The following is an 8,732-nucleotide window of genomic DNA, read 5'->3' as shown; positions in this document are numbered from 1 at the left end:
AATTCTCTAAGAGGGAATTTTAGGGCTCGAGATCCCTAAGCCGCTTGTGTACACCCACTTTTGTGGCCTTAATATAATTACGTGCGCTGGTATCCCTGTTTCCTTTAAAAGCAGAGCTGTTTAAGCTTGGAGAATCCACGTTAGTGGCGAATAAAAATTGTCATCATCATGAACCGGCACGCAATCCGTCCTCTTCTTTCTCTTCTGCTCTGCTGCCAGAACACGTGCACAGACTTTACCGGCGTGGTATGCAATGATTCTCACGTAACACTTGTCACGTGACATGTTCCAAAAATCACACCTGTTATATATGCTCGTCACAGAGTCACATCACGCAATACCAATTTTGGTGTATATCAATCTGGCGGAACGGCCGCCATCGCACCATGAGCGTGGCACGTAAGTCATGCTGTACATGACACGCGTGTCATGATTTTCACATTAACTCCTGTTATTTATGTTCGTCACACAGTGATGTCGCGCATTACCAATTTTGGTGCATATCAAGCTAGCGCAACGGCCGCCAGCGCACCATGAGCGTGGCACGTAAGTCATTTTATACATGACACGTGTGTCATGATTTTCGTATTAACTCACGGTATTTATGTGCGTCGCACAGTCATGTCGCGCAATACCAATTTTGGTGTATATCAAACTAGCGAAACGTCCGCCGGCGCAACATGAGCGTGGCACGTAAGTCATGCTGTACATGACACGCGTGTCATGATTTTCATAACTCCTGTTATTTATGTTCGCCATACACTCTTGTCAAGCCATACCAATTTTGGTATATATCAAATAAACGAAACGGCCGTAAGAGCACCAAGAGTGTGACATGTAAATCATGCTGTACATGACATGCATATCATGATTTTCATGTTATGACCAGTCATTTATGTTTGTGGCATAATGTGTCATACAGTCACATTATGCCATACCAATTTTGGTATACACCCCATGAACGAAATGGCCAGGAGAGCACAAATTCGTAGGCGGCTAGATAGGTAGACAGATAGATACGCTCAAAGTCGCAGAAGTTCGCTAAGAAATGCTTTGCATTTAAAAGAAAAAAAGATAGACGCAGACCCACAGCTCTTCATAGCTCGAAAAGTCACCGATGATCACGATACTCCCTCATGCGAATTCTGAGCGCAGCTTTGTGTTGAGGGAACGCGAACTGTGAATTTCTGGCTATCCGCATTGGAACATTCGTTACATATTACCACAGAAACTGCCAGTGCTCGAGTGCTACGCACGCCACTCTGTGCATTGCAGGCGTCATCGGCATTCCCGTCACGACAAGCGAGACAGTAGCAGCGCACCCACTAGCCCTGCATGCGCACGAGCTCCGACCGAAGGGCGAGCACGCATGACGGAGGGTGAAAGCGATGTTAGAGGCCAGTGGCTCGTGATATCGACAGAATCCACGTTCGCTGTCTTTCGTCCTCGTTCGCTCTATCGGTTACGCCGACGACGCCAACGGCGATGCCGAACAACGCAGGAACAGGCGCCTAAGCGCTGCGCTCTAAAAGCACAGCGCGTATCGTAGAACGTCGTGGACTCGAATCTGCGTGCACAACTCAGTTTCACGATGATTTGGACACGTCTAATTCACTCCATATTTTTCATTAAATTTGTATAACAATGTTTCTGCACAATTTCACTTTCGCAATTTGTTTAGGAGCGCTAGATTTCACGAATGAGTAGCGCGTACATAGCCTCAGCCGTGCGCCCGTCGCGCGGAAAGACTATATATGGCGGACGCCGCCGGAGCGGAGGCGTGGCGGTGACGTGAACAGCGTCATCGCCGCGCCGCGACGTCACTGCCCCGCCCATTCGCCAGACTCTCCCCATCGACGGCTCTGAGACTCCATTCTGTAGCGCCATCTCAATGCGCGCCGCGAAAACTACTCGTGGCTGAAGGTCATCGGCGAACACAATCTGCCCGCGCCCTCTCCTCAAGCACCTAACTACTTCTTACACCATGCCCTTAGCGGCGTGTCGCTGTGAGCCATTAGGCAGTTTTATAATAGCGTACGCAAACATAGGGGGCGTTGCGGGCGTTGCGTTAGCGTAAGGGCGCTCCATGAGTTTTAGAATAGCGTTTGTCCTCCGCAAACGCTAACGAACGCTCGCAGCGCCACCGCAATAGGATGCATCATTTATTTGCTTGTACAAGCTGGTTTTTTGAAGAAAAAAAAGTTATATTTCATTGCTAACCCTTTTAGAACTGCGCAACGTCATGTATGATGTTTATGAGTAAAAATCTGTGGTTGCGAGACGCGTCGTCACAAACGCAGCCAAGACAATCCAATCCGAGTCGGTTCTTTTCTGTCAAGCTTCAAGTCATAGCCGCGCTTGTCTCCCGCCAAAATGCCTCGGCTTCGACGAATGCGTCGCAGCGTTTTGTGCGAGGAGATGATCTACTGTGACATGTGGAGTGATTTGGAGGATTTATACCTCATAGTGCCTTGGGAACATAGACCACGCACCTACAAGTCGGCTAGCGCTCTCATCAACGCGAGCGCCTTGGACTCGCAGATGTTCCGAAGGTGGTTCCGTTTCGAGCAGGAACATCTTGAGCCACTTACGGACGGTTGCGCATCCCTCATGTTGTGCGAAGCGCGGAAAGTGTCGCCGTGTCAGGTGAAGAGGCACTTTTAATGGCTCTACGCCGACTGTCGTATCCGAACCGGTGGTGCGACATCGAACCCCTGTTCGGTCGTGCTTCGTCGGCCATGTCGAGCATCGTGAGTCAAGTGATGGCACACATCGATCGCGTGTTCGGGCAGCTGCTCGACGATCTTACGAGGCACACCTGGCTGACCCTTGACGACCTCAACGTGTTCTCTCAGGTGAGCGTGAACAATTGCATTACCTTATTATAAGTACCATGAAAGGGCGATAGTTAACTTCGCATAATGAGTGTGCGACAAGCCCTTTTGTTTAAATTCGTGCACTAAATTACTTCGAACCGTGATGACCTCGTAATAGGGTAACTCTAAATGTAATGGTAGTGTTTCATTTCACCAATGCAGGCTGCCCACAACCGGGGCGCCCCATTGACCGACTGCTGGGCCTTCGTCGACGGCACAGCAAGACCAATCTGCCGCCCGTCTGTCGACCAGACGGCCTACTTTTCAGGCCACAAGAGAGTGCACGCGCTCAAGTACCAGGCCGTCATGGGCGACAACGGGATTGTGTGCGAGCTTGATGGTCCGTACCCTGGCAGCAGACACGACGCCGGTTAGTGGAGGTCTCTTGCTTTCCTTGCACTGAAACTTTGCCAGTAAGATTTACAAGCACAAGAGCAGCGTTGGTAGTCTCTTGTGTACCGAATGGCCCTATTGTGGATACAATAATGTATTGCCAAAGTAAAGAACTAATTTCTGGAGGGCCTCACAAAGATTGAGTTAGTTCTGTTACCCTGAAAATGTAAAATTTCAAGGCCTTGCCTGTTACGGAGCACTGCTGTCACCCTGTCACTGACCATGATTTTGCTTGGAAGGCTTGAAGGACTGACAAAATATTACGCGCGTGAGGAAATTTGAGGTAGAAAACGTTGAATTTGCAAGCAATGTTTGTGCCAAGGTCACAACGTGTGGTATTGACCTCATCTGCAACCTCTTAATGTGCAAAGCTCAGACTCAAAGGTTTTGTGTTTTTTTGTGTACAAGCATCCTGGGAGAAAGCGGTCTCTATAGGAAGCTGCAGCGCCTTACGCACGGGTGATTCTACTGCATTTATGGTGACCCAGCATACCAACTACGGCCACTGCTGATGCGACCTTATGGAGGTGCTACCCTCACCGCGCAGCAAGAGTTCAACGAGGGCATGAGTTCAACGAGGGCATGAGCACCGTTCGGCAGGGCGTTGAGCGGGGGTTTGAGAAGGTCATCGCTGAGTTTGCTTTTGTGGATTTTAAGAAGAATCAAAAGATTCTTCTTCAGAATGTCGGTCAGATGTACCGAGTGGCTACATTGCTTACGAACTGCCACACTTGTTTGTACGGCAGCCAAACCGGCATGTATTTTGGCCTTCGGGCACCACTTTTGGGGGATTACTTGGTGCCACGCTTGAACTAATCTGCTCTTGGTTGGGCATGTGTCGCTTCACTGTGGACTTGTTCTGTGATTGGTCTTAATCATTTTGTTGCGTTGTTTCATGCAAAGTTCTGCTCAGTGAGGTCAATTATTTTTTTGTTTAGAATTGTTTTTCTTTGTCATTACGTTTGCGTTACTGTTGTGTACGCGTACATCTTGACACTTCGCGTGGGCTTTGTGCCGTGTTCGGTAATTGCACTCCCATGCGATGCATCAAAGCAGATGCCATTTCTAGTCAAAGTTTCAGTGTTCTTGTGTAAACCTCTGCATTCTCGTGAATGTTACGTACAAATGTTGTTTCCTTTTTTCTCCCATTGCGTGGCAGTTCGTAAACGATGCTTCGTTGTGTTTGGCATTGTGTGGTGCACGTTTGCATCGCTGTTGTGTACGCGGACATCTTGACAGTTCGCGTGGGCTATGTGCCGTGTTCGGTAATTGCACTCACATGGGATGCATCAAAGCAGATGCCATTTCTAGTCAAAGTTTCAGTGTTCTTGTGTAATCCTCTGCATTATCGTGAATGTTACGTACAAATGTTGTTTTCTTTCTTCTCCCATTGCGTGGCAGTTCGTAAGCGATGCTTCCTTGTGTTTTGCATTGTGTGGTGCACGTTTGCATCACTGTTGTGTACGCGTACATCTTGACAGTTCGCGTGGGCTATGTGCCGTGTAGTGCTTTTTTATTACGTTCAAAGTGGCACATCATTACGTGTTAACAGGTGTGCGTAGGAAGTGGGAGCATGTCAAGAGTGGTGACTGACTCGTTTAGAGCAGGGAGCATTGCTTAAAGCAGGGAAAAAGCTGTCAGAAAACGGAGCACGTTCACAGTTGAAAAAAATTCGGCAGATCCCACGTACCGCGGGAGTCGATGTTATGCGAAGCATACGGCGGGAAGTGACTGTGGCGTCATTTTTTTTACTGAGCGACACGTTACAAAATGACGCTAATGATATGTATTAATATTATACGCACACATATATGTTGAAGAACCGCATATGTGTTATATAACGAGTTGTTTACGGTTGCCTCACGCTGCCAATAGCAACGTGGGTATTACAAACACCAGAAGCGGTAGGCTGATATGTAGTGCTTATACGTGTCCCGAGAACGCACGCACGTTTCACGAACCCGTGTTCATGTGTGGAAGAAGTTCTTGACACTTCTTAAACAAGGGCATCATCACCGTGATCAGTGAGCACCAGCAGCTGGTCATGACTTGTTATAGGTCGTGGTCGTGATGGTGGTGACGAGGGGTCCATGCCTCGGTCATTTCGTCGACGAATTGTCTGTCGAAAGAGCCAGTGACATGTCGGAACATGAAGCCACCGTTCGCGTTGGTGAGGTATAGGCCGTCGAGGCTGGTAGGCCTGGATAGTGCTACGTAGACCAACATCAGTGGATGGTGCTTGTCGTGTTCGTAGACTACCTGGGCGTATGTGGCCTACGTAGTCTAGTCTACAAAACGGCTGTCAATCAATCTGGCATCATCCTCGGTCAGCATGAGGCCATCGCCCAGCCTCGTAATAAATGGAGAGGACGCTGCGTCGTTCTAGCGGACGAAGTGCACTCTACGGTGCGGTGATGTGGATATCATAAGTAACTTTCGTTAATGTATTCTTCCGGGGTCGAGCAATGCTTCAATATAGCTTGCTGAATCATAGGAATAAAAACGCAATGTTCGTTAGACTGCTATAAAAGCGGACCCAACACTAGAACCACAGACGTTAATCTGATATGCCGCCTTTATCGTAGGAGTATCATGTAGTGTTTATTGCTTTCTTGTAAAATTAGATAGCAAGCACCACACCCATAATTGACGTTGCACCGCTATTGCGCCTGCGTAGGCTGGTATTTCCAAACCAGTTTATAGAACTGGCGTGGCTCAGTGGTAGAATACCTGACTGCCACGAAGAATGCTTGGGTTCGATTCCTGCTGGGATCCTAATTTTCTTTCTTTGCAGTCGCCGGGTCAAAGCTGTCCGATGTTGGTTTTCCATAACGCTCTTGCATTTAAGTTACCAATGTGCGTTCTCGCAGCTCCTGGGTAGATATAAACCGTCAATCGCCTGTGGCGCATACCCATACACCACGGCCCGTGGCAAACGGGTATGTACCACGCGTGTCTAGTGGAGAGGGTTTGACGACGTACGCGACAAGATTTTCATGCTATTCATGTCGTGACCCGACCATCACATTCGTCCAATCCTCTTACCCTCCCATGCCAATTTTGGTCTACACCAAGTTAAGGAGGTGACCGTGAGAGCACCCAGACGTAGGCGGCTAGATAGATAGATAGATAGATAGATACGTAGATAGAAACGCTCAAAGTGCCAGAGGTTCGCTAAGAAATGCTTCGCATTTAAAATTGCTCATGGAACTACGCTGGAGCAGCACAGTAGAACATCTTGTTGCACATGCTCGTGTGTGAAGTGTACATGCTGCAGTACTGCACACACGGAAGCAAGAAATACTCACAGCGGTTCAATTAGTTAATCTCACGTGATGGAACGTCGCATGTCTTAATAGGCATGGTATTGAGATCGGCATATCGAAGAGCTTTGTGCAGTTCAACTGGCATGCGCAGCGGAAAGAATTTTTTCCAATCATGCAATAGCCTGTTGAATGGCCAGTATTCAGGAGACGCATGACCAACATGACTACGTTACGACCTGCATAGAGATCAGAAAAGGAAAGAACAGCGCACTTCTCTACATATTGCTGCCACTTGATGGTGCAACAAATGAGCTTCCGACATAACGCCCACCAGTCAACGACGGAGGTCATGTGCGCACATGGGGTGTGTTGGTGCTTTTTTGTTAGGTCAAACACAATGAGAAAGGCATTGGTGAAAAGTGCTGTGGGGGCATGCACGCCATTATGTAAGAGTTGGTATGTATCGTGTTGCACCAAACATTGTTTTCGTCAAACACTGTGCATTGTTATGAAGCCAAGTGAAATGGTGAACTTTGCAGCAGTTTGTGCAAGTTGCAGTTGAATGGGCATAGTTGTTTGCTGAGAAATAGGATTGCAGCAAAATACAGTCGAACTCTTCAGCAACAAAATCCGTGGAGAGGCAAGTTTCCTTTTCGCGACAATTTGTCGCGAAAATTGGCAAACGCGCAGATCAATTGGGAATGCTGAACTCTGCTACAATAGCCGCTTGTTCTTCTGCCTTTCGCAAATTCAGAGACGATCCCAAACCTCTACCCAAGCATCAGAAACGCATGATTTTTAATAGGAGGCAGTATCTCTTAAACAGGCCGCTCCTAGTAAGCAAAACGTGGGAGATCTTCACGTGCATACAAAGAGACCCACGAGCAAGCATTTAGACAGTCTGCTGAATGTCTATCAGCATGCAGACTCTTCTGTGCGTGTCGTCACTTGAAGTCTCATGTGCCGATGTGGTTGCCAAAAGAGGTGTTCGCAAGGAAGTGTTCTCAGCGGGAAAAAAAAAAAGAAGGCTTGTTGCTATCATGTAGCCGATTGCAAATGACAGTGGTCACATGAATACTTGTGAGCGAAAATGTGTGTTCACGACTACCTAATGAGGTGGAAAAAAAAACATTGGTGATCACTACCTGACATATATGTTATTGTGGGAGCGATATCCGAAAATCTCTGCACTGTCGATAGGAGGCAAATGCATTGAGCTCTATGGACGTTCAACAGAGACGCCAGATTGCTTGGTTGCTGTGAGAATTTTGTTATTTAGGGGTTTAACTGCAGCGCAATTAGACATGCAGTGCTGCAAACCATTTAAAATGAAACGTTCGTCCAGCACCCTGGCCTGTACATTCGTGATCTCTTAGAGGAATGGAGAGCCATGACATGGAACAAAGAGAACGAATGATAAAGAGAAATTATGAATGTTTATTGATGAAGCTTGTTAGCAAGCGTCTGCAGCACATCAGCCAGCAACCGATTTTGTTGAAGGATCAAGGCCCTCTCCTGGCGCCACTCCTCCCTCTCTTACAGGTCCAGGCGCCTTTCAAGTTGTAGCCGCCTGTCCTCTTGAGCTGCAGCCCTTTCTCGAGTTTCTGCCTCTAAGGCGAGGCGCCTTTCGAAAAATTCCAGGTGGCCGTCAGCCGTACGCCGACTCCTTCCTGTCATCATTGCATACACGACACGTATAAAGACAGTGCAAAAAAGGAAAAAAAGGAACTAATTGGATTGCGCTGAAAATTCGCAGTTTATGCGTAGTACACCATGTGACTGAATGTAATTTTTTCGCCACCACTAGACCGCGGCGTACGCTAACATGAAACTTGCATTGCGAGTCCACTGATTCAGAAACTGCGACCTGTTGTGGTTCCGAAATGAGAAAAACTACACCGTTGCACATGGCAGACAAGCCGAGGCCACTCCATGTACCTCGTGCCCTGTCAGTGATGCGGGCTAAAAGGACGAGTAATTCTACCACTGGCACTGGTAGCCTTGCTACATTTGTTTAAACTCGCAACAACGCCGATATTTCTTGAACATCGCATTTGTGTAACGTTTCTTCAACCTCGCAACAGACGTGGCCGAGTGGCCACGGCTGTTTCTTTTGCAGTTGCTTAGTCATCAATGAGTAATCACGAAAATTGCACATGCGATGTACAGTTAGGACTATGTGCAATTTGATTTTTTT

The 8,732-nt window shown here is 47.7% G+C and overlaps 1 pseudogene; it reads left to right on the top strand.

Moving 5' to 3' along the window:
- Positions 1-3,182: 3,182 nt before the first annotated feature.
- LOC125756754 (uncharacterized) lies at positions 3,183-4,215 on the top strand (annotated as a pseudogene).
- Positions 4,216-8,732: the final 4,517 nt, after the last annotated feature.

Source organism: Rhipicephalus sanguineus, unplaced genomic scaffold (assembly GCF_013339695.2).
Source record: "Rhipicephalus sanguineus isolate Rsan-2018 unplaced genomic scaffold, BIME_Rsan_1.4 Seq6364, whole genome shotgun sequence".
In the NCBI taxonomy this organism is placed as follows: Eukaryota; Metazoa; Arthropoda; class Arachnida; order Ixodida; family Ixodidae; genus Rhipicephalus; species Rhipicephalus sanguineus.
Note: the sequence above shows the minus strand (reverse complement) of the source record. Positions and strands in the feature narration are given on the sequence as shown.